Source organism: Nanorana parkeri, unplaced genomic scaffold (assembly GCF_000935625.1).
Source record: "Nanorana parkeri isolate BGI_ZX_2015 unplaced genomic scaffold, ASM93562v1 scaffold972, whole genome shotgun sequence".
Classification (NCBI taxonomy): Eukaryota; Metazoa; Chordata; class Amphibia; order Anura; family Dicroglossidae; genus Nanorana; species Nanorana parkeri.
Genome location: NW_017307240.1, coordinates 592,978 through 620,155, shown reverse-complemented (window position 1 = coordinate 620,155; position 27,178 = coordinate 592,978).

Genomic DNA, 27,178 nt, shown 5'->3' with positions numbered 1-27,178 from the left:
CACAGACCACAAACCCCATTTTCTTCACAGAGGCACCTACGGGACTTTTTCATGAGCACAAGGGATGAAGGTAATGCAAGTTATGTTTGCAGTGCTGGGGTATGTTCCATTGCTTGGTGGATTTTTTGCTTGCTTTTGTTCTTGGAGCACTGATGTGTTACAGAGTGGCAGATTTGAATAATATTTATATGCAATTATGTAGGTATGTTTAATCACGTCTTTATTTATGTATTGGAGATGTGTATACCTTGCACCTGCACTAAATTAGGAGGTTGAGTGTGTTTAAGTTGGTGATTAAATAAATCACCAACTTAAAAGGAGAACTATGAGGTGAGTGCTTTTCACTCACCTCATAGTTCTAGCCGACCTGTGACAATGAGACTGTCACAGGTCGGCTCAGTAGATCGGGAGGTGAGCGAACACATACCGGGTTCTGTCACCTCTCGATCCTGTCACGGCTCTCTGCTGTGACAGGGGAGGGGCTGGATTCCCCTCTCCGCCAGCGCTGACTGGCGGAACGGACGGGGGAGGGTACTGCTGGCTCTGCCTCTAGATAGGCAGAGCCAGCTGTCACTCACGCAGCTGGGCGGATCTCGACATCGATGTCGGGATCCGCTCCGGCGCCTCAGTATACCGCAAACTGTAGCTCGCGGTATACTGAGCCTCGGGTGACGGGAGGACGCTAGTTTGTGTCCTCCCGTTACCCTAAGGAGAACTATGGGGAAAAGCCCTGACCCCATAGTTCTCCTTTAAATAAAAAAACTGGTAAAAGCGCATACAAATCAAGTATTTTAAATGCTTACCAGCAGTGTTTTTGCTTTCCATTAGGGATACACCAATACTGATACCAGTATTGGTGCCTGTACTGGGTATTTTCACTCGTACTGGTGAAAATGTCCCGATACTAAACTCCGACACTGGCGCTTGAAATTTTTAAACTGAAGCGGCTGCCTGAGATCCTGCACTTGCTGGGGCCTTTCTCTGAACCGTGGCACCTGTTTACAGTGCAGGACGCACATCTCTTCCTCCTTCCTGGGGAACCCCACCTCCCATGAGACCCTCTGGAACCCACACAGCCCTGGTGAGACCCCGCATAGTCCCCCTGAGACCCTGCATTGCCATCCAGAGATCCTCAACTGGAGATATAAGGCTGGCACCCCAGAGCAGCAGAGTAAGTAGCGTCATATTATTCAGAATTGCTGTACAATGTATTGCTGGGATTTGTAGTCCTCTATAGCCGGTTGCCATTGATGTATAATGTATTGCTGGGATCTGTAGTCCTCTATAGCCGGTTGCAATACGGCATTACTGTATAATGTATCACTGGGATTTGTAGTCCTTTGAAGACCCTTGGAGTAAGGCTATTCCTGGATTTGCTTGCTATAGGCAGCGTAATTGTTTGCCTGCACCTGGCATGTAATCACAGTGTGAGCCAGTTCTGTAATTTGGGCGGCGTTTGCTGTGGGTTACCGGAGAAAGGTAAGTTGCATCTCATTGAAATGTTGGTTTTTACAATGACCTTGCAACATCAATGGCACTACTCTTTGTTCTCATAAAAATTCCCACTCGGGTCTTGTGTTTCTATGTATCTGTGTGCCAGCACCCCACTTTTAGATCAATAAATAAGCAAATGAAAAGCCACGTGCTGAAATACAGCTTGCTCCTGTATGTGTGAAAGTCAGCCACCCTGAGAGTGCTGCTGAAGCCAGCAGAAATATTTAATATGCCACACCAAATGGCTGTGAGAACTCAACGGAGAAAACACATGGGAGCTGTTGTTGCATTTGATGTTCCCCAATACGAAAGACTGAATAAACTTTCATTTTCCTGTGGACTTACCTGCGTGTTCCTGAAAATGTATGCTCGTACTGTTATCCTGCAATCAGTTCCTTTTCTCCTTAAAGTTATAACTAATCCTTTAAATATGTATGTATTATTAAATAGATTATTAAATAGATTATAGATTAGTAGATGTTTCTTGAACTCTTAGTGAGCCCTTTCTCTGTACGTGTAATGATTACGTGTTTAGTATAAAACATTTTATGTTTTGTTGCCTTTGAGTAAATGTCTTAGATTTTTAGTGGACATAGAGTGTGCAGCTGCCCTTGATCTGATGATTAGAATTGAGGTACATGGATATCTTGTGGCACATAAATGTGATAAGATACAAATATACAAATACAAATATGTTTACCTTTCTTAGATCCACATGCACAGTAGCACGCTTTACTCTAGAACCGGAGATGTAGAACTTCAAACGCAAGCATGTGCGCTTATTTTTTGAATACCGTACAACGCTTGAAAAAGAAGAAAAAAAAAAAAAGAGAAAAGATATGGACTTCAGAAGTCAGCATACAAAACGCAGAATTTAAAGGATAACACACAGTTTACCAAAGATATTGCAACCGAAAATTCGTTTCTCTATTTACGATGCTAACAATTTTGTAAAAAAACATCTTTATTAAGAATTTAATTATATAAAACACACGAAAAAAATAACCACAACTGTTGGTAAAAGGCACTGGACACCTGATAAACAACAGTCAGTTCACACTTGGTGTGCACTTGCAGCATGCGTGACCACGTCGCTTTTGTTGTGAGTCAGCCCATTCATTTTAGTGGGCTGCTGCATTCGTGACAAATACAGCAAAGAAACTCGTGCAGCAGTTTGAGCTGCGAGCTTCATGCGATTCTTGACAACACCTTTATGTGCGTTTGGCACACGTCAACATGTGGGCAAAGATGTGTGTTTTATCAGCCGTGTTTGGGGTGCCATTAACAAGTAATGGCACCTCAAGCGCGTCACTCATTAATTTGTTGTGCACATTCATGCTATGTACAAGTGTGAACGGGGACTAGGGCTGGGCACACACCTTACAACCATCGCAAGGTTGTAAGGTAGTTAAAAAAACTTATGATCTGCCTATCTTGGACAGGCAGATCGTACTTCCGATGACGGGCAGTGTGCGCTTGCGCACACCGGCCCGTCTGGCTTTTATCTTACGAACATGCTACACACCCGCCGAAAATCGTACGATTATCGGCGGGTTTTCCAACATGTTCGTAAGATAAAAGTCGAGCGACCATACGATAATTGTACGATCGCAGGATTTCCCGCGATTAACGTACGATTATCGCAAGGTGTGTGGGCACCTTAACACTGTTAACATTAGAAGTCCATCGCTCCTCGTTCTCGAGAGATGAATGTCAGGCAAGAGACAGAGAGCGAATTGATCAGTCCCATCACCTCATACAATCAAGGAAGGATCAGGAAGAAGGCATCAATACATAGGCCATTCCCCATCGCAAAATAAACAAACAATCAGTAGAACACAAAGGTACATATCAGAAATAAAAACACATGAGAACACGATAAGAGTTTAGGCAGCTGACCTCAAAAAATCCAACCAAAAGGCCTAAACTTTATGAACTTATCAGGAAACCTTCTGTGCACACAAGTCGCTTTGTACAAATGGAGAGGCATTGACCCCACCCTTCCAGTTGTCCAAGGTCGGAGGTTTGCTCCTTTTCCAGAGTGAACAGTTCATTATTTTCTGGCATTGCTACAATGCTAACAATTTTAAGGCAATTTGTTTAAGTTTAGTGTAAGTAAAGGCAGATATAAAAAAAAAAACCACAAAAAACATTGAATCCAATTATGTACTCCTCAAAAATACCTAAATGCACTTTAAATAGTACTTCATTGTGTCTGTACTAGCCTCCTAAAATCCCCTGCATGTAGCATTCAGTCTGTAAGAGGAAAGGGCAGCACTGTGAGACAATCAAGCCCTACTAAATTTAACAAATGGAGCGTGACTGGAGGAGACAGCACAGAGATAACCTCACCAGGAAGTAACTGTTGCCTCACTATCCAGAGAGTCTGGAATGAGCTCCCCCTGTCTTTGATGGGGAGAGTGTATTTGATAAAAATCATACCTATGTTGCACCTGCTATATTTTCGCCACAATACCCCAGTTGTAATTCCATTTGAAATATTCAGGACTCTAAATACCATATTTAGAGAACTACTCTGGGAACGACACCATTCACAGTAGTTGCAGCACCCCAAGGGTGGAAGGGGTGGTGAAATCTCAAACGCTTGGTTCTACTATCTTGCTGTCCAGCTACAGCATCTGGTATAAAGCTTTGTGCAGACCACCCAAACAGAAATTGAAGAGGCTTACTCCATAGTTTTCCTTCTCCTAACCTGCACAAACTTGAGGCCCAGAGATTCTATAGGCCTAATTAACGGCTTCCCACACATAAACATGTATAAAGTTTGGGACAAAACTAAACAGCTGAAAAGCAGCAGGATTCACCCAATATTTGCTCGTTTGTGCAAAGTCCATTCATTCAGAGCCTCAGTACATTACAAAATGCAGGAAGTTGGAGAGCTCAAGGTATCACACATCCGTGGTTGTAGCCCCACTGCAAGGGTTACGTTTTTGTTTACTGCCCTTCCTCAGGGTCCATTCACACCACATCCAGATCATCCCCAGACCAGACCAGATTGTTTCCGGACCCATAATGCATCCTAATGTATCCCAATGCTATTTCTGAGCCCTATTCACACGAGCACAGTCCGTTCCAGACCAGACCAAAAAAAAATACTGCTGGTCTTATTTTGTCTGGTCTGGAATGCACTGGAATGCATAGACACGCATCAAAAACGCACTGGAACGCACCTGTAAGATAATTTTAAGCTAAAAAAACACCTACTGAATGTGGAAAAATTACGGCAAAAAGCAATGCACTGCATTCCAGATCTGGTCCGGAAAATCGTGTGAACCTGCCCTAAGCCCTTTAAAGTTTTACTGCTACTGCTGTGTTCCTGTGACACTGACTTCCGGTTCTTTTACCATGGCTTCTGCATGCTGCCTTGTACTGCACTGCCTGCACGTTACCAACCCTGGCTTGTTCCTGACCTCGCTCCTTTCTGTCGCCTGGTACTGCTGTATCCCCAGTTGACGACCTGGCTTGTTTTGACTATGGCTCCCTGGTGTTCCTTTACTGTGCCTGCTTCCAGCCTATGATTCATCAGCACTGCAGAGACTGACCTTTCCTGCTACGGTGACATCTCATGCCTCTCTGTGTCCCTCCACACCTGATCTGCCATCCAGGGGCTCTGGGACTGGAGCTGCAAGGGAGACTGCCCTTGTCAACTCAGGCCAAGGTATGGCACTCTGACCTTCCTCTCATTAACATACAATGCGCCCAGATCTTTTACCTTTTGTTAAGACAGACAGTGTTCAAATCTAGTTTACGAGTTATAAATAAAACCACCAGCACAGTACAGACAGGGTTACTTTATTATTAATTACTGTAAATATTAATCTCCAAGTCCCCTGGCATTTTGGAGGAAAAAAAAAGAAAGCATTCTAGAAACAGAAGATACAAACTTTTCAGAACTGAGCAAGTAATCTGCAAGCAGATTTTTATGTTATGCTATGTGAACATGTAACAAATATGACATAGGTGTGAGCTCAATTTGGTTGCAAAAGTGGAAATACACTTTAAGGCTGACCCTTTCAGGTTTGTAGATAGATGGGAGAGAGATGTGGGACCTATTTGCCCAATGTGACTCAATTATACATTGAATTAGGAGTTTACTATACGCCTTTAAACTGGCACTATGGGCAAGTTAGATGAACCCACCTATAGCAGGCATAACAGCAATCATGGCAACCTCATTCACATGCTTTGGCACGCTGTCTGAAGTTGAATAGATACTGGCAATCCATATCCACTAAATTAGGTTCAATATTCCAACTATACATTCCATTGGACCCTAAGGTCTGTATTCTAGGCTCTTCGGGACCATAGATGAGGCCTCAAAATCCTTCCAAGCAAGGAAGCTAGTATTACAGCATTGAAAATCTGCAGACCTCCCCCCTTCCACTTCCCAAAAGAATGGATACAGCATAGGAATAATACATTGAGACTTGAAAGTTATATTTTCCAACACAAAATGTAAAAAGATATGGGGCAAATTATTAGACACCCCTGGTCTGTGTTCACTGGATCTTATAGCCCATTTCCCTAAGTGAACTATAGGCTTCCTTCAACCTAACCCCTCTCTACAAGCCAAAGGAGAATGGGATCACATTATTGTGTAACCGGGGGTCCCCTGACTTTCCTCTATAAAAAGGTTATTATTATAATGAGGGATGCACCGAAGTTTCATCCGAAAATGGCACTTTTGTCAAAATGCCGAATTTGCAGTGCATGCCCGATTTCTCTCCTCCCTGCTGGGCGCTGCTCTATGTCCCCTTTGACACAGTGCAGCGTCCGGCAGGGAGGAAAGAAACTGTCACAGGAGGCCGAGCAGTGCAGGGGAGGAGAGTGCTGTGAGCGGCCGGCGTGTCACAGGAAGCCAGGCTCTCCTCCTACACCGCTTAAATCAGGATGGAGAGCGGCGGCGTGGGGGTAGAGACAGCTGTCAGTGCTGTCACAGGAGGCCGAGCTCTCCTCCTGTGACAAATCAGGATGGCGAACAGCAGTGTGAAGACAGATGTCAGAGGAGGCTGAGTCGGCGGTGTGGGGAGGAGTCAGCTGTCAAAATAGACCAAGCTCTCCTCCCGCATCGCCGGCTCAGCCTGCTGTGACAGCGAATCAGGATGGAGAGCGGGTACAAGCAAAAAAAAATACATTGTAAATAATTGAGGACAGAGTATGTTTACTGTGTCCCCAACTATGAATGAATGGGAAGTGCTCTACATTACTTCCTGTTCATTCATGATTGTGGACATGGTAAACATACTATGTGCACAAGTTATAAAATGGACAGGGACACTCAGTATAGAGGATTACTGTTCATTTTGTAGCTCGCGGTATACTGAGCTTTGGGTGACGGGAGGATGCTAGTTTGTGTTCGCCCGTTACCCTTAGGAGATCTATGGGGAAAAGCCCTAGCCCCATGTGCTTTGAAAAGCCCTGACCCCATAGTTCTCCTTTAAGATGACATCAAATGTCACCCCCCTGGCAGACAGGACTATTTACTTGGTTGCCAACACCTACATTTTAAGGAGAGATCATTATCTCTCAGGGATTAAGAAATGTCAGTTGTAAGTCTGTCCTATTTCTTGTCTGATCTCACTGCTGATCAGGGACACTTAAAAAGCTAACATGTAACAAAGGCGCTGTTGAGATTTCATGAAATAAAACTAAAGCCTTTGATAATTGACAGCTTTACCTTCCTACAGGAGTTCAGACAGTGTCAGTTATCATCCTTGAACTCTGGCAGGAGACAGGACGGCCTCCTGTGGGGACCTTACAGCCGACACTCAGGTGAACACAGGTAATAACTGCACACACACCTATTCCTCGAAGTCAATGCTGCACTATTAGGATTTAAAATTGGGGATTCAAAATACAGATTCCTGAGTGGTTCTTACTCAATTCAACATCAAGTAAATAAATAAATAAACATTCAGTGCATGGGAACTGGCAGAAAAAGTAGGTTTTTTGTTACACATTAAGCTAATAAAGTGCAGAAGTATCAACAATTTAAAACAAGTTCCCTAGTTCATGAAATCTAACTGCGACTGTATGACTAAATGAAAACACAGCAGACAATACATCAAACTCTTACCTATAATGTTGTTTTCTTAAATTAGGTGGAAATAAACCATAATCATTGATGGGCTCCCCAAACATTTCAATGACCTTAATAGAAAACAAAATTCACACCAATTATTGCCTCTTGTAACTGTAATTAGAAAACAGCTTTTACTTCAAATGGTTGAAAGGTGTCAAGGAGAAAACCTATGAAAAGGGCCTCCAGTGACTGACGTAGTAAAAACCATACTGACTGTGCAGTAAACTACCATTACCATCATCATTACCTAATATTTATATTTATAGGTACAGTAATGCCTGCTGGCAGCCAAAAGTATATCCCAGGCCAAGAGTGCCATTTAAAAAGTAATCCAAATCAAGGTCATGCCTATATTACAAATGCCTGTGGTATGAAGCGAATACGGGGGGTTAAGTAATTTTCAAGCCTAAAATGTTCATTTTAACATGTGTGCAAAAAAAGGGTTAAAGGGTTATTAAGCCCTCACGTTTTTTTGCATATACTAGCAAGCAGTAGATATATGCAAAAACTTAAAAAAAAACAAACGTTTTGAAACAGATTTGAACTTACCTGTGTCTTTGCCGCATGCTCCCATCCGAACATCTGAACATTTCTCGGGCGGCCGCAAAGGATCTTGGGGCGGGCGCATGGGCAGTTCAGATGTTCGGCCGGGAGACGATGAGAGACACAAGGTAAGTCTATGGAGCAGCGTGCACCCGCACAGACTCCATGGGACATGAGAGAGGAGGAGGACAGAGGAGTCAGCTCTGGATCGGAGACCCGCACCCAGCGCTGGAGGGACAGCTAAAAACGACAGTAAGGAAGAAGATGATTGGATTAAGAGGCATCATTTAAAGTGACATTAAACCCTCAGATTGTTTAACATAAAACAATACTGTAATGTGTGCCTTACTGTAATCCATGGTTGTTTCCCTTCTCTTTGCTGCTCTTCCTTTTAAATCCGTATCTTCTCATGCTCTGCAGAACTTCTGTTTTGCAGCAGACTGCCTTGTCTCAGGAATGGATACACGGTGTCTGTGTATCCGTTTGTATAGGCTTGTAACCTGAGCCAGCACTACAGGAAGAGGCCCTGAGCTGAAAAGGGAAGTTCTCCCCAAGCATGAGAAGACATGAGGATTTAAAAGGAAGAGCAGCAAAGAGAAGGGAAACAACCATGGATTACAGTAAGGCACACATTACAGTATTGGTTTATGTTAAAAAATCTGAGGGTTTAATGTCACTTTAAGGTAAGTCGTGACACTAACATCGGGGGGAGGGAAAAATATGTTTAATGTCACTTTAAGGCATGCCAATGGTCATTTTCAGCTCTCAACCAAACTTTCAAGCCCTCAATTACTGGTGTCATAGCTGATCGCATGTGCGGCACCATGGCAACGGCAATCCAAATAGAGGCTTAGATGGCACCTTGCTTGGCTGTAAGGGATTGGAGGGTGTAGTTCCGCTTCAAATGTCATTTCCATTTTCTCTCTCAATGCCATTATTACACAAAATGACAACGCTCTATCTTAATTTACCTCAGAGTGACTCCGACACTTTGCGAAAGCACTTCTATATAGTCTCATATTGCTTACAGGATCGAAAATCTCTCTTAACACAAAAAACACCAATGACACTGCAACAATAAAAAAAAAAAAAAAGTAGATGGAGAAATAATTGTGTAACACTGCATTTAAACTAGATAAACACGCTGCACAAACATTAACAGAAGTATGTTTTAGATGTGCCCTGAATGATCCCACCTAAAGTCCACCTGTCATAAGTGAGCTATATGGCCTCCATTGCTGGCCTCCTTCTGCAAATGTAGGTTGCCTGACCTCCGTAATTCACAGAACAACTATATAGCACATGAAAATCAGAATTCCTCTATACGTGTTAGTGACTGAGTATTAGCCCTCATTCACACGAGAAACGGGCGGCCCGTACAAATCCGTGCTGCGTGCACAGCCGTATCGGGCAGCTCCCGGGAAAGACAGGTGCTGCATGCGATTACACGCAGAAGCCGGTCCTTCTCTATGGTCGGATGCAGACAGGATCCATCCTGTCAGCGTACGAGTTCGGACACCCGCACGGACGTGCAGGTCAGGTGAGCGTAGGTCGGCGTACTCCCATAGAGAAGGACAAGCTGCTGCGAGTAATTACACACAGCACCTGTCCTTCTTGGGAGCGGCCCAATACGGCCGTGCACGCAGCACGGATCTGTACGGGTCGCCTGTTTCTCGCTTGAATGAGGGCTTAGAGTCAAAGACTTACCACGAGAGCCAGGCAACCAGAATTTTCAAAAGTAGTTAGAGGTGGCAGTCTACATATTTCTCATGATACATGGGCTGCAACTAACGATTATTTTTTCCATTAACCGAATTAAAAAAAAGTATTAACATTTTTAATTATTTAATATTATGAATGATTGAGTTATTTATTAATGAATAAATATGGCTTATTGAATTAACTATTATTAGTTATTTAATTAACGAATATTATTATTTAATGAAATGTTTAATGATTTAATGGACATAGCATATTCATTATTTCTACATAGCTCTCATGCCTGGCGTGTTACCATCATATATTATAATGAGAAATGATTTGAAGATCTACAGCTAAGTGATGCACAAATAAGATGCACTTCCCTGTGCTTCTACATCAGTAAAGTTACGTTAGTTCTCCAATGGTTCCACAGTATGTAGAAACGTAGCCTCCTTTATATGCTTGCGATGACGCAAACCTGTGGTGGGAATGGTCCCTTATGTAGTGAGTGCTGCCTTCCTTATGCCCATCACTTTCACCAATGTCCTGGATTCTTTCTCTGCTGCTTGATGTGATGCAATCTCCAATTCTAAAGACTACATAGCCCATAATGCATCACTTCCCGCAAGCAATAATAATGTTACATTGTTCAGATGATGAGTTGTAGGTCAGAAGGCAGGCTATGCGAGCTGTGACACAAGGAAGTGCAATAATCACGGGCTGAGTGAAATGGTGTCAATGCATTGAGGAAATACATGCTATGGGCATCTTCACTAAGAAAGTTTACAAACTTCTAGATCAGTATGGTTATGGTTGGGATAGAAATTCAACATAGGAATACACATTTATTTTTTCTAGTCCTCAAGTGCCCAAACCTGGCGGTAATGATCCCCTTTAAAAGCACAAATGAAAAATGTTTTTACCTGCAACAAATCCTAAAGAAACAGTCACAAATAAAAATCCGATTTCCATTCCCACTTTCGATACTGAAATAAATAAGAATATGTATACGTTAGATTGTGTACAGTCATATGTGAAGCATACGTGACTATGATAAACATGCCAATAGACACAAAGTATAGTAAGTCCTCTTTTCACACGGGTGTCCCATCAGTCCAGGCACTTCTGCCTTGCAGCGTTGAGGGTCCCCAGATCAAATGCCAGTCAGGACACTCTCAGGCGTGTGAGATAGGGACCTGAAATTGCACTGTGTAAAGCGCTGGGTAAATTGTAAGCGCTGTATAAATACTTAAGTGGAGAACTATGAGGTGAGTGCTTTTCACTCACCTCATAGTTCTAGCCGACCTGTGACAATGAGACTGTCACAGGTCGGCTCAGTAGATCGGGAGGTGAGCGAACACATACCGGGTTCGCTCGCCTCTCGATCCTGTCACGGCTCTCTGCTGTGACAGGGGAAGGGCTGGATTTCCCCACCAGCGCTGACTGGCGGAACGGACGGGGGAGGGGGCGGGTACAGCTGGCTCTGCCTCTAGATAGGCAGAGGCAGCTGTCAGTCACGCAGCTGGGCAGATCCCGGCACAATTGTCGGGATCCGATTCAGCTGCGGCGTCTCAGTATACCGCGAGCAGTAGCTCGCGGTATACTGCGTTGTCTCAGTATACCGTGAGCTACAGCTTGCGGTATACTGAGCCTAGGGTGACGGGAGGATGCTAGTTTGTGTCCTCCCGTTACCCTAAGGAGAACTATGGGGAAAAGCCTTAACCCCATAGTTCTCCTTTAATGAATAAAATAGAATGCAACGTCCTAATGGGCGGCTGGATATAAGAATATGTACATCCAGGTTTCTCAGACCAAATGCAACAAGTTTGCATCCAGAACTGGTGATTGGATATAGGTGAACACATATCTATTTATATCCAGCCACCAATACGGATTACATGGGTCTGTTTTTCCTCCATTGCAAGAAGGGGGAACAGACACGGATGGCACATGTGTGACATCCAATTCTGTTGTGATCCAACTCAGCAGGGGGTCAGGATCCGGAATGGAAGGCTCCCGCGCAAGGGTTAAAGTGACACTAACCTCAGGAGTTAAACCTTAAAAAATGCATTCAAGTATTCAATACAATTCAGAGATGATTTGTGGATCTACAGTTGTAGTGTATCGTGCTGTGATGACCTGTGGTGTGCTCCAGTGCAATGCGAAAAAATGGAGCATGTGGACCTTTGTCACTCTAAAGGTGCCCATACACCTTACGACCATCCCAAGACTTTTGTCTTGGGATGGTCGTAAGCTTATTAAAAGCTCGTACGATCTGCCCATCTTGGACAGGCAGATTGTACTTGCGATCATCGAAAGCCCGCCCCGCTGAGGGGTGGGCTTCCGATGACCGCAGTGAGAGGCGGGCTTCCAATCACTGCAAACGAGCAGTGTGCGCGTGCGCACACCGGCACGTTCGGCAGTTGTCGAACAAGCAGCAACGATTATGTACGATCGTGGGATTTCCAGCGATTCTCGTACGATAATCGTACAGTGCATGGGCACCTTAAGACAGTAAGTGTTACGGGCAGAATCAGCAGGTGAAAATAAAATATAATAACTAATGGGGCCTCCACATCTAAGAAAGATCCACATAGGGATAAGAAAGGGTAAGCTGCAATATATTATATGTTTTACTTCTTGGTTCGCAGTGTGCAATTTTAAAAGCAAGCAGTGTAAGCATCTGAACAATTTATTTTACAGCAGATCCCAAACAAAAGGAGAGGGGTCAGCACTGGGAGCCAATCCGGTGCACTGCAGTGCTCATGTAATAGTGATGAGCAGGGGCTTGGTGTGGATCCCGGTTGCCTGAGTTTGCTCAAGCACAATAAAAACTTTGCAGCCCGCTGAAGCTAATCAAGCACAGATCATGCTTAATCAGCTTTTTTCTCGGCTTCTCTAGCAGGGGAATGACAGCTCAGAAACCGCAAGTGATTAAATCATCGTCGCTTCTGGTTTCATTCAGTGGGGAAGAGATCAGCGAATGGACATTTGTTGGTCTCTCTACCCGCGATGCTGGTCCCGTGCCAGCAGAAGGGGCAACGGAGCCCGAAAAACAAGGATAGGGGGTGTCGGGCACATGTTTATCGGCCCCTGGAAGTGATCAGGATGTGTTACAGCTGGCCGAATTGTTTCTTGTGTAAAGCTGACAGTTGACTTTACAGAGGAAGAGTCTCAGCGGAGTCTGTTTACAGCAACCCGCTGCTGCTGATATATGCCCCACGTCGGTGGCAGTGAATGGGTTAAAGAGACCAAAATGCTTCATGTGTAAAGCTGACAGTTGACTTTACCGAGGAAGAGTCTCAGCGGAGTCTGTTTACAGGGGCCCCGCTGCTGCTGATGTACGACCCATGTCGGTGGCAGCGAATGGGTTAAAGAGTAAAGTTACCCAATAATTTAATGTCCCCCAAAACAATCACTTTTACAGGGATCCCAACCTGAAAAAAAGCAAGTTCAGAGAGGTGCCCTTCTCATTTCAGGGAGGTGTCAGGGAAGAGAGCACCTCCCTGAAATGATGGCAGATAGCACGGGAAGCAATAGCTTATTTGCTATCTGCTGGGTTTTTTTTTAATATTCTGACAGCTGCTGCCCTCAGAATAAAAATAAAAAAAGCATAGGAATGAATAGCTGGATTACCATTGGCTATTGCACCTGCCCTCTGCTGCTGTCAATCAGTAGAAGAGGACCTGATGGAGAACTTCAGGCCCACCTCTACTGACAGCAGCAGTGGGCGGGTGCAATAGCTAGTCTGCTATTGCAAAGTGAAATAGCCAATAGCAATCTAGCTATGCATTCCTATGCTGTTTTTTTTTTCTCTGACTGACGGCGGCCCCAATGTCAGAAAAAAAAAAAAACGATTGCAGGGAAAGGTTTACTCTGTTAGATAGAGCAGAGTAAACTTTTCCAGGAGAAAATGTTTCTCTCCCGGGCGGCCGCTATCTAATAGCGGGAGACTCCCGGACATCCAAGAGAGTTGGGATGTCTGCTTTTAAGGCATGCCAACTGTCAAGGTTATCAGAGTGCTTATTTCAGCTCTCAACCAAACTTTCCAGCCCTCAAATGGCTGGTGTCATAGCTGATCACATGTGTATCACCATGGCAACTGCAATCCAGACAGAGGCTAAGATGGCACCTTCCTTAGAATTAAATAGGAGGTTGTAGTTGTTTTATACAAGTCATTTACCAGACGTATTTCATGTGTGTGTTCAGGCATTTGCCCGGCGTCCAGCTTTATAAACAATCACTGTGACATCATGTCAGGAGGTGAAAGTCACAGATCGGACTCATGTTACCTTTGTTCAAATCAGTTTCTGACCCGGCCTTGGCCTCATTCTCCTTGCTGTCTCTGTTTTCTGTCTCCACAGGCTCACGCTTTTTCGGCTCGTTAAGCGCTTTGAGTGGGAATCTCCCAGTATACAATGAGTTCACACACATCAGAGGGGTGCCAAGGGCTCTTCTGCTCATAGAGTCCATGCTTAGCAGGCTGCCATAGGCTAACCTGGAGCCGGGCACTTTCCTGGCACATTGTACAGTATAGAGCAGCCGACTGTGCCTGATGAGAACACTCCTCCATAGACAGCCGGGCACAATCATGACAGCACTTACTACCTGTCACCCTGCATGGTAATAGCGACCATCAGTTGGCGGTATACGACATGTTCGCCAATCACAGGGACTCGTCCACAATACAAGTTGTCATAGCAAGGATAGGAACTGGCCGCCGACTACTAGTGACACGTGCAGACACGCCCCTTCAGGGGAAGAAGAGAATCATGGGAGTTGTAGTGTCGCGCTGCTCCACTCTAGGATTCCCTGAGCGTCTCTGAACTACACTCCCAGCACCCCCTGCACGCAGCAGGCTGATGTGTAGGTGACATCGGGAAAATGACCTGTGTGTTCTTGCGGCGTGTTGTAGCAATGCAGCAATGTCTTTATGACGTGTCTGCAGTGTGTACATTTCCATATTCATTGTGTGGACGTATTTAAGATAATAGAAAGCCAATGCAGTTCAGCAGCAGCAAAATAGCAATCCAGTTACTGAAGCACTACTAGTCCCAGCTAGCTGTGTCAGATGATTTCTGGTTTATAGTAAAGGATCAGGGTTGCAGACCTGATACAAATGACTATCCGTTCGGTTCTAGCATTGATAACAGTTACTGGTTGGTTAGCAGCACTGTATTACAATTTTCAAGGGCACTGACAAGAAATATGGATGCTGCCATTGCTGACTTATCTCTGAAAATTTCAGTTGCCTGGCTGTCTCTAGCTTTTAACTGGTTGCCATCCGGCCATTGTACATTGATGGCAGCCACAGGGTGTGCGGGTGGGCGTTTGGAAACGTGGGAATGGGAAAGTTTGACAAATGATAGGCATTGGTATATAAAAGCATTTGGGCGGCTATTAGGGTTGCCACCTTTTTTTCCAGCGAAACCCGAACACTCTAGTGACACCCGGAAATGTTTTGGGGGGAATGAGTTATGGCTTATTCATATGTACATAGAGTCACCCCTTCATATGTAAATATCACATTTGAGACTATTTTCAGTGTGGGGCCAGTAGCCCCTATCTTAATAAAAATATCTTAAAATTGTACGTGACGAGTTATTTGCTGCTTTAGAGGGCTTGTAACCGCTGAGAATCAGCTTTTACCATTCATTAATGGATGCCCTTACTACAGAGGCATTCATTAATGAAAGGGTTAACCTTTTTCAGACACCCGATACCTTAATATCGGGTGTCTAAGCCCTCGTTCACACCTGAACGTTTTGTAGCGCGTTCTACGCTCGACGAGCGCTCTACAAAACGCTCAAAAATATAAATCCCATTGTATTCAATGGTCTCGTTCCCACCTTGGCGTATTTCCGCCCGTCCCTAACGCGCTACAAAACGGCCCACGCCTGAAAAGGTACAGGTACTACTTTGGGCCGTTTTGTTGCGCGTTTCCATTGGGATACAGCCAAGTAGCCTTCGGAAACACGACTTTTTACCGCGAATCCCGGTAAAAAAAACGCGCGACAGACTCGCATATGCAATACGCCTAGGTGTGAACGAGACCTGAGAGTCAAAGCAGAGCGGACACACATGCCGGCTTTTGCCGGCATTCTGACAGCTCATATAGATCGAGAGAGATATCTCTCTCAAGCTATACTGGCTTTTTTTTTCTTTTCTTTCACGAATAGATACATAATGTGTCTATTCGTGAAAGGAGAATGTTTCAGTTTGCTGATCGTTGTTGCAACAATCAGAAAACCTTTAGTGACAGCTGAATCCTGAACTGCTGCAGGATCAGTGTCACTAACTTATCGGCTGTTCTGAAGTTTGAAGCAGCCTGATAATAACAAAAAATTTATTAATTTATAAAGCAGTAACAGTGAGATTAATTCACAATGACTGCTTGATATAATTAAATAAATAAAATAACATAGTTAAGTTTAAAAAAAAGTGAAAAAAAATAAATTTGTGAAAAGTGTAAAAAAAAAAAAATGTGTAAAAAAAAATAAGGGACAAATAAATGAATGTATTGATTGGATTTTTTTTAGCTGTGCTGGTTTTGTAAAAAAAAATACTACAAATCAAAACTGGGAAAAAAAGTGTATTTTTTACGTTTTTTTCCTCTTTTTTAAATATTTTATTTGTCCTAAGTGAGGCGTTAGACACACATATGTGATATAAATATGTAGCCCTATCTGTCCTCTAAAAAACAATATATAATATGTGTGGGTGCACTTTGTAAGAAAGTATATTACTGACGTGGAAGAATCACACAGCAAAAATGTCAAAAGTGTCAGTCATTTACGAACAGAAACTAAAAACAAGCTCAGTCATGAAGGGGTTAAAGAAATCGATATCTGTGTAGATGGTATCACTGTAGATAATGCCAAGAATAGTTTGTATCTTAATCTCAACGCATTTTGCCCCAGGTGAGCTTATTCAGGAGGAGAATGTTCAATTAGACAGAGGTGGAAGGACCAATATTTGACGCCCATACAGAGGAGAGGTACAATTTTTGTATGGGTAGAGGGGGACCTCAGGGAGGAGGCCATCACAAGGTATCTTCCGCAAGATATGCACACCCAGCCGGGTAAATATATCTGTCCCTGGTGGTCCAGCGGCTTGTCCCCCACATGCAGCAACACCGCACTGTCCCCCACAGGCAATATTGCTGCACGTGGGGGACAAGCCACTGGACAACCATGTTCCAAAAGGGGACACAAGTTCTGGTCACCCTGCTGACCACCAGGGATTTGCCTCACCTTGGAGGGATTTCATCTCACTTCGTGTTGTGGCTATTGGACAGGAAGTGAAGGGAAATCTCCCCAATGGGACACATTGGGACCAGAAAGAGCTGATAGGGGTTGTAACCACTGGCGGAACTACTAGGGTCACAGCGGTCGCAATTGCGACCGGGGCCCTGGCGTTCCGCCACTTGGGGGGCCCAGCGAGGAAGAAGAGGCCCCCACCGCGGGATAGTGCAGCTCTTTTCCTGCCGAACAGCCGCCCGCAGCATGTACGGGCGGCAGGGATGGAGAGGCTGTCACCGGTCCCGCAGAATGTGCTGCAGGCACCGCCGAGCAGCACATTCTGCTGTGTGAGGACCCTCTCTTCTTAGCCCCGCTCCCTGGCCGCGGAGACGAGGAAGAGGGCCCTGCAGGAGACGGAAGGTAAGTCTGGAGTGGGAAGGGGGTGGCGGGGTGGTAGGAGGAGGACGCGGGAAAGTGTGTGTGGGGGGATGCTGGTAGTAGTGGAATTCTGTAGTGCTGACTTTTATTATAATGCATTGCTGGGACTTGTAGTCCTGCATAGCTGGTGGTATTCTGCATTGCTGTATGATAATTATACAGCAATGCAGAATAGCTCCAACTATGTAGGACTACAAGTCCCAGCAATGCATTATATTTTTAAGTAGGGATACACCACTGCCAATACTGGGCATTATTAAGAGTACTCACACTCGTGAAAATGCCCCGATACTAAACGCAGATACCGGTGTTCTGTCGAGAACGCCGACGTAGTCGAATTTGCCGACCTCAATATCTGCGCTTGCGCACAGACCAATATTATTCAGGGAACCGGGATTTATTTCCAAAGTATTTTGTTTAAATCGTTAATTGTGACTGTTAATAATATTCCAGCCACCATTTCCTGCCATCCATCATTTCCTGCCATGGACGGTATATTATTAACGGTCGCAACCAACCATTACAAACGAATACTTTGTAAATAAATGGCGGTTTCCTCGTTAATCCCGTCTATACGTAAGCGCAGATACTTGTGCACCGTTCTCGACAGAACACCACACTAAATTTTTAAACAAGCAGCTGCCTGAGGCCCTGCGCTTGCTGGGGACCTCGGCAGCCTTTCTGCTAACATGCGGTGGCGTGGCGGTTGGGTTTTTTTTGCACCGGGGGCCTTTGGTTGTTGGCTGGTTGGCTGTGCCCGCCTTTTCCACTGTCTGTGCCGCCAATGAGCACTGGAGGAACAAAAGGAGGAAAGAATCCTTGTGCGGAGTGTTGAATAACAATCACCTCTCTCTGTAGGGAGAAGTCATGAACTCATCGCTCAATCTAGAGAGCCGACGTGTGACAGTGCCAAACATATGCCCGAAGTAATGGGAAGAGTACATTTTACTCTCCCATATGTCTCCTCTAATATACCTGTGTCAATGCTTACCTTACTTTTATAGTACAAAGTGACTAGTGACCTGCATATATGGGTCACTCGAGTATAATAGGGACATGCTAGATGCAATGGTCAGGTACAAAATTAATGATATACAGAGGATAACTAAATATATCTCTTAGCAAAGGGAATCTTGTTGTACGGCTGGTGAAATCTTTCAAATTGATGTTTACAGGGAAATGTTGAACCCCAGTACTGTAAATGGGTTCTGTCATGTTAGATTTTTCATATTAGCTTTGTAGCACATGACGATCGTACTCCAGGGCGTAGGAGTACCTTCTCTCCTTCATCCTGGCTTAGATGATGCAGTGTGACAGGATACCAGCCTCCTGTCTGCTGCACATTCTCAGCACGTGCAGCCTACACGACACAAATAACATGCTGCCTCACAAGGCAGATAGGAAGCAATCGTGGGCTGGGAATCATTGGAGCAAAGAAATGAACACGTCACATGGACCCATTCCCAGATATCATTATAATTATCATAGTCACCCCGGCTTTGACGAAGAAAGATCCTATACTTACAAAGCCATGTACTGTGCATTAAACAGTGCACTCTGTTCACATGGATTGTCATCTCTGTGGACTCCATACACATAGAGATGAATTAAATTTAGGTGATGTACCCGTAAAATGGAGCCATTGCCATTGTATACCCAAAGAACAACCAGCTGTCTCTTATGTCAATCCTGCGTTCTAAAACCTAAAAGTGTCTGTGAACGTTCTCATTCATCCAGGTCATGGTATATCTGTAAAATATAAGTCAAGGTAACTGGACTTGCGGTTTTTTCTTGAAGACATTCCACTGGTCATCCAACCAGCTTTCTCAATTCAGAATGACTTGTACAAAAATTATCTGGGAATAAATATGGTGAATGTTACTCCAATCCACATAAACTGTTAGTCACAAGCATGTGTCCATTGTATTTGCATAATTGGATCTAGGAGGTGTTATTAACCTGCCCAGAGACAGGTGTTAAAACAGCATTGTATGTGGCAGACAATAGATGTCCGTCCCCCCTCCCCCACCTCCATTCAAGCTTGGCTTCTCCATTTTTACATAAATGGCCTCTTCCACACCTCTTTTAAACCAGTCCTCCTCCCTGTCTAGGATGCGTACTTGACTGTCTTCAAAGGAGTGACCTTTTTCCTTTAGATGTAGGTACACTGACTACATACATAATGTTGTTCATCTTGTGTTTTGGCGTTGGGTCTTTTGGGTGAACCAGTTGTTGCCTCAGTGTATTGCTGTGTTAAATCAGACAGGGATGTGATGTTTTTTAAAAACCCTTCTGATTTTCTCAGACACCCCAGCTACATACGGATGACCAAATTCTTCCGTTTGTCTTGCTTTTCACCCTCACTGATACTCTTGGCATTCTTTCCTCTCCTTTTTTCTGTTTTGACAGGGTGACAGAGTCATCAGGACTCTACACCACTGGGCAGAGAAAATTCTGGACTTTTGTCAAAACAGAAAAAAGAGAGGAAAGAATGCCAAGAGTGCCAGTGAGGGTGAAAAGCATGACAAACAGAAGAATTTAGTCATCCCATATGTAGCTGGGGTGTCTGAGAAACTCAGAAGGGTTTTTAAAAAACATCACATCCCAGACATCCCAACTCTCCCAGACGCTCTGGGAGTCTCCCGCTATTAGATAGCGGCTCCCGGCCGCCCGGGAGAGAAACATTTCTCCTGGAAAGGTTTACTCTGCTCTAACAGAGTAATCCTTTCCCTGCTCTGTCTGTTTTTTTTTTACATCGGGGCCGCCGGCCGCCGTCAGTCAGAAAAAAAAACAAAACAGCATAGGAATGCATAGCTAGATTCCTATTGGCTATTTCACTTTGCAATAGCAAACTAGCTATTGTACCTGTCCACTGCGGCTGTCAATCAGCAGAGGGGGACCTGAAGTCCTCCATCAGGTCCTCTTCCAGTGATTGACAGCAGCAGAGGGCGGGTTTTTTTCTCTTCCAATTACCTTCAGTGCGGAGAGCAGCGGCAAGTCAGCGCTGGTCTGGCCAGCTAAATTAGGACCCCACCTGGAGCTCCTCCCACCGGACCAGCGCTGAGTTGCCGCTGCTCTCCCGCACCGAAGGTAAGTAAAAAAAAAAAAAAAAACATAGCGCAAACATCGGGGCATTTTGACAAGTACGAGTACTTGTACAAAAATGCCCTGTTTTTTCCGCCCTCACCCTGCAGCGACATAAGGCGCCCGCCTTACTTTCCTTGCGCTAGCGCCGGGCCTGCCCGTCATTCATAGTGTGTGTGCAGAGAGCAGCACTGACATCATCACATCACCCGTCATTCATAGTGTCTGTGCAGGGAGCAGCGCTGACATCATCACAGCACCCGTCATTCATAGTGTCTGTGCAGGGAGCAGCGCTGACATCATCACAGCACCCGTCATTCATAGTGTGTGTGCAGAGAGCAGCATTGTCAACATCACAGTGTTGCTCAGTGAATCTTCAGCGGACAACCTAGGAAAAGACATGGTAAGAAAGAAGAAGCAGCATGTCATGTGCCTGGTCTAAAGACATCTAGGGAGGGGAGTTGACCTTTAGGGCCCGTTCACACCAGAGGACTTGGGCTGCGCTGAGCAAGTGCTAACACATAGATAGAGCAATTTGCCTTGTGCGCTGTTACGTCAGCTCATGCCACTACGTTGCGTTGGAGTGCGCTTAAAAGATTGTGAAATGTAGTACTTTTTTTTTTACTACACTGCATCACAACACACTTGGGTGAATGGAGCTTAATGAAAAGTACTTTTCTTTCTAAGGCCCGGTTCACACCTGGGCGTTTTGTAGCGCGTTCCTACGCTCTGCAAAACGCTCAAACACCGAAATCCCATTATTTCCTAAGGGTATGGTTCACACCTGGGCGTATTACATGCCGTATGAACGCGCTACAAAACGCCCTACGTCCAAAGAAGTACAGGAGCTTCTTTGGGGCGTTTTTGTCGTGCGTATCCATTGGGATACAGCCAGGTAGCCCTCGGAAACGCGTGTTTGTCGCACATTTTTTTACCACGAATCACGGTAAAAACGCGCGACAAACGCGCATATTCGATACGCCTAGGTGTGAACCCAGCCTAAAGCTGCCCATACACCTTACGAATATCAGCCGATTTTCGTATGCGATCGCGTTTTCTTTCGATATTCGTAAGGTTGATGGGCAGTGTACAAGCGCACACATAATGTACAATCGATCGACTTTTGATTAACCAGCAGGTTAGAAAACTTTGTTCGATCGTCTGATTTTCGCAAGGTTGGTGGCATTTCCGTACGTCAAAATTCGTACGATTTACACTGCACATGCGCAGACAAAAATACGCGCGGTCGATTACCACAATTCGTCCAGGTGCTTTCTTTTCATTACCGCTGATCCAACTTTGCGATAATCGGGGCAGGATGGGGCCGCCGTACGAAAATCGTACAACGGTTCGATCATCCGACGAAAGGTGTCGTACGATGATTGCAAAGTGTATGGGCAGCTTAAGGGGGAACTGCGAATAAACCTGTGATACAGCTCTTAAATAAAGGTGAGCAGTGTTCCATGAGGTGGTCATGTGTTCCATGGGGTACTCATGTGGTAACAAACAGGTGACGGGACGAGTTTGGATTTAATATTTCCATCATCACAAAGAGACATCAGAATTGGTTTGGATTACACACAGGAATTTTTGGAGCCACGTTTCTATTTTGACAAACCAATATGAGGTTGTTTGTATTTTTCATCACACTGTGACATGGGACCACATTATTTTATTTGACTTTATTTACTGTTATTTTCACTATACAGGTAGCCCTCTATTCACACACGGTTAGGTTTCTGAACCAATGGTTGCAAATAGAAACCGATGTAAATTGAAACCATGTGTATATTGTTAAGGTGCCCATACACTGTGCGATTATCGCGAGAAATACCACGATCGTACGATAATGGCAAAGTGTATGGCAGGCGTGCGAGCGTTTTTACTGTACGGTCGCACGTCTTTTGTCTAAGGAGCATGTTCGAAAACCAGCTGGTTTGTGGCATGCTCGGGAGACAAATGCCGAACGGGCTGGTGTGCGCACACGCACACTGCCCGTTCAGCATTGCGGTCATCGGAAGCCCGCCCCTCAGATGGGCAGATCGTACAGATCTGAATCCTTACAATGGGCAGTCCCATTGTAAGGATTCAGAATAATTATGCCTGACAATACATTGGGGGGAATTTATCAAAACTGGAGCAGACAAAATCTGGAGCAGCTGTGCACGGCAACCAATCAGCTTCTATCTTTCATTTTCAAATCTTAATGGAACAAACTGAAGGTAGAAGTTGATTGACTGCTGTGCACAGCTGCTCCAGATTTTGTCTGCTCCAGTTTTGATAAATTTCCCTCATTGTATTTAAAAAAAAAAACTGAATCTCAAACCAGCAGGATTCGCCTTGAAGTCATTGTAGCAGCAAACTGCAACCTCATGCTCAGCAGCACTGAGGTGCAGGAAAAGATGGAAAAAAGGTAAAAACAAGCATTATTAAAAGAGAATATTTATAATACACTGTGCTCCCGTAAAGTAAATGTAATTCAGCCAGAACTTCCATCTATCAATAATAAGAAATGAACAGTTATAATGACAACCAATGGGTGCCCAGTACTCCAGATCTCAGCGCTCTGGGTCTCGCCTTCTTCTCACGGTGTTGCAACAAGCGGCATTAAGGAGTCAGGTGACATAAACGCGCCCCTCCCCCTGGAGTCGGGGTCTCCCGTGGTTACCGGGCGGTAAACATTCAGGTGAGGGAGGCCGGGATATGTGAGCTCGCCGGGTTTGTGATGATTTACATGCTCGTAACTTTTTCTAGAGTCATGTTCCGACATCGGATGTTTATCTGAGTGTTAAATTTTACTGTGACACGATTATCGTTTACGCGTTCCACGTGATTCTTGTTGATGAGGAAAGGGTTCGAGTGATCAGATAGAACACAAGGTGGCTCTGTGAGGGGCTTGGAGAAGGGGCAGAGCTGGGGAATGGGGATAATTGCTCTATGGTAAACTACATGGCTTGTATGTGGGGTAGGGAGGGTGACATGGAATGTTGTATGTGTATTGATGATTGGAGATATATACATTTGTTTAGTTTGTATATTTAGTTTGTTATTACGTAGGAAGCTTTTTAATTGACGTCATTAAGGTAGTAGTGGCCAGTCCCATTTAATTGGACCTGTCCTGTAATGTTGAAATGTTTTGCAGGTTATTTAACCACTTCTTCAAGACCAGGTGTTTAGACCCCCTTCCTGGCCAGGCCATTTTTCAGTATTCAGCGCTGCGGTACTTTGACTGACGTTTATTCCGTCATGCAACGCTGTACTAAAATTAATTTTATACCATTTTTTGGGGACAGATAGAGCTTTATTTTGGTGGTATTTAAACACCACTGAAGTTTTTTATTTTTTATTATAATTAGGAAAAATTACAGACAATTTTGAAAAAAAAAAGTTTTTTTCTTAACATTATGTTAGGAAACATTATTACCCAGTTTTTTGGTAAAATATAAAAGATCGGGTCACGTCGGGTAAATAGACACCAAACATGTCAAGCTTTAAAATTGCGCGCACCTGCGAAATCGCAGAAAACTACCATACCCAAAATTGGCCATAGGCGACACTTTTTTAAAGCTTTTACCGCTCATCAGTTTAGTGTTATCAGTGATTGATGGCCCTAGACTTATTGCTCTCACTCGGACGTTCGCGGCGATATGTAACATGTGCGGCGTAATGGGCGCAATCGTCTTTTTTGCACGTATGCGCCCCCAACGCATGTTTGCATGCGTGTATGTATGGGTGGGGACTTTAAAAATGTTTTTTTGTTTTTTTATTCTTTTTTATGTGTAACTTTAAATTTTGGGGTGGAACTTATTTTCCTTTTTTTTTTTCCACTAAACTTTATTGCTATCACATACGGGGGCTAATAAACCCCCCCCTATGTGATAGCAAAATATGTGAAAGGTCCTCTTTATGGAGACATCAGGGGTCTCCAAGACCCCTAATGTCACCTAGGACCCCCAAAAGAAGCTGATGAAGCACAGATCTGCTCCATCAGCTTCTTTGCAGCTTCTGAAGCTGGAGAGTGACACAAGAATGCGGAAGTGATGTATTATACAACACTTCCGCATTCTTGCAGAGGAGAGGGGACCGGAGGGAGCTCGTGTAACGATCTCCCTCTGATCCCCTGTGACACAGGCGACATGCTGATCCCGAGCTCGCACCGGGCACAGCGGAGCCCGGGATCAGCGGGACAACGGCGGGAGGGGGGGACACACACACTGATCGGCACCCCATACACGCGATCCGCCGGCTCTAAAGCTGGCGGATCGCTTGTATGGTAACAGGCATCGCTGCCTGTTTTTTAAAAACGGCCATTTCCCGCTCGCGAGGGGGCGTGCCTGAGCGGACGTCTAAAGACGCCCGCTCAGATCTAAGGAGCTCCGGGCCGGCCGTTTTTCTTCTACGGCCGGCCCGGAGGCAGTTAAACCACTTGGAGAAGCTGTGAAATGTCTTCAGCATTACAGGACGGCTCTATCTGAAGGTGACTGACCACCAGTGATGTTTCAGGGACTTGCTATGACCCCGGTTAAGTGAAACTCTCACTGACGCATTCAATCAGTTGTGACTGGGGCATTCCCCATCCTGCAGCTACACGTCACACGGGCGAGGAATTCCCTCCATTACTGATTGGGGTGTCAGTGACAGTTTTGCACAGTTTTGGGTGAACTTTTTTCACAGTAATCTCCCGCACATCACTACTTACCTCCAATTCACACTAGAGGTGATTTTGATGCTATTTTTGTGAATTGTTTTCAAGCTTAAGCACTTTTTTTTTTCTAGCCAATGAAAAAGCTAGTAACGAGGAGGAGACGGTTTTCAGGCACTGCCTTTGAAGTCTATAAGGCCAAACATACACAATTCTGTCTGGGAAAGGCCTATGTACTTTTCTGGGCTACAAGTTACACAAGGCTTGTGTGTGAAGGACACCATTGAAAAGAACAGGATTCTTCATGTTGAACATTGTTGCATTTCAGGGGAACACCAGACAAGAAACGCAGGTGTAAATAGGGGCTTATAGGCTGACCTGGATGGATGACAGGGAGCCTTCGCAGACATAATGGGGGAGGGAAAGATAATAAGTAACTCCGACAAGGATGGATAACGTTTTACATATGTTGTAGTTCTATTCCTCCATGTTGTGGTTAAAGAGGACCATTAGGGCTTGAACACATCGTGTACAATGAGCTACATCGATCAACGCCAGCTCAGCACGCAGAGAAGGATTGTTTCAGTATGCCCTGTGCAATACACAGCACCACATGTCACCGCAACCGGCTGCAGTGCATAGAGTTGAATATAATACCATTTTGTGACATTATTTCATAAAGTTAAGAGAAAACAGTGTGACGGTTGTAACAACACATGACATCCCCCTTTACACTTCACCTCAGCATGCATGCGTTATTTGGTGCATAATGCGTGCGTGTTGGTGTGATTGAGCGCTTCTGATAGGCCATGTTCGTGCTGGTCTATATGAAGTAGGGTGTTTGTTGGCCCTGTGACAGAAGGATCAGCCAGTCTGCAGAAAATACATGAGACACCTGTCAGGCAGCCCCCCTGCAAGAGTTAGGAAAATCTTTACCTGGAGTACTGCTTTAGGCATGTTCACACCGCGTCCGGATCATGTCCAGACCAGAACAGTTTGTTCCTGGACCAAAAAAGCATCCCAATGTATACCTATGGTATTTCTGAGCTCTGTTCTCACCAGCGCAGTTTATTCCCCCTCGAGACCAAAACATACTGCTTGTCTCATTTTCTCTGGTGTGGAATGCAGTAAAATGCATGAAAATCCTGCGAGCGTACGATTATCGCATGGTGTGTGGAAGGCGTGCATCCTCTGCTACTGTAAGGTCGCACGACTTTTATCTTAGGAACCCGAAAACCCACCGAGAATCGTACGATTGTCGGCGGGTGTGTGGCATGTTCGTAAGATAAATGCCGCACGGGCCGGTGTGCGCAAGCGCACACTGCCCTTTCAGCATTGCGGTCATCGGAAGCCCGCCCCTCAGCGGGGCGGGCTTGCGATCATCGCAAGTACGATCTGCCCGTCCAAGATGGACAGATCGTACGTTTTTTAAATTACCTTACAACCATCGTAAGACAAAAGTCTTGCGATGGTTGTAAGGTCTGTGGCCAGCTTAACAAAATGTATCTTATTTGTGTATCCCTCAGCTGTATATCCTCAAATCACCTCTGAATTGGTGCTGACACTGTCCTTCCTTCTGGGGGGTGGCTACGTCTGTTCCCCATGGTCCCTGTGTGTGTTGTAAAGTAGCCAACGCTGCAAGCTGTTTATAGGTAAGGTACTTGGTTGCTTTTTAAGATTTTCATCTTTTGCAAAAATGAAAGAAATGCATAATTAATGATATATAAAAAAATATGCATTTCTTGAATTTTTGCATTCAAGCCTGGAAAGTAGAGGTGCACGGAAATGGAAATCTCAAAAACGAAACCGAAATACAAAAACTTTGTCAGGCAGAAACCGAAAAAGTTTTTTATTTTAATTTTTTTAAATGTATTTAAATTATAAAGTTTTAAATTTTTTATATATTTTTATTCATTTTTTTATTAAATATTT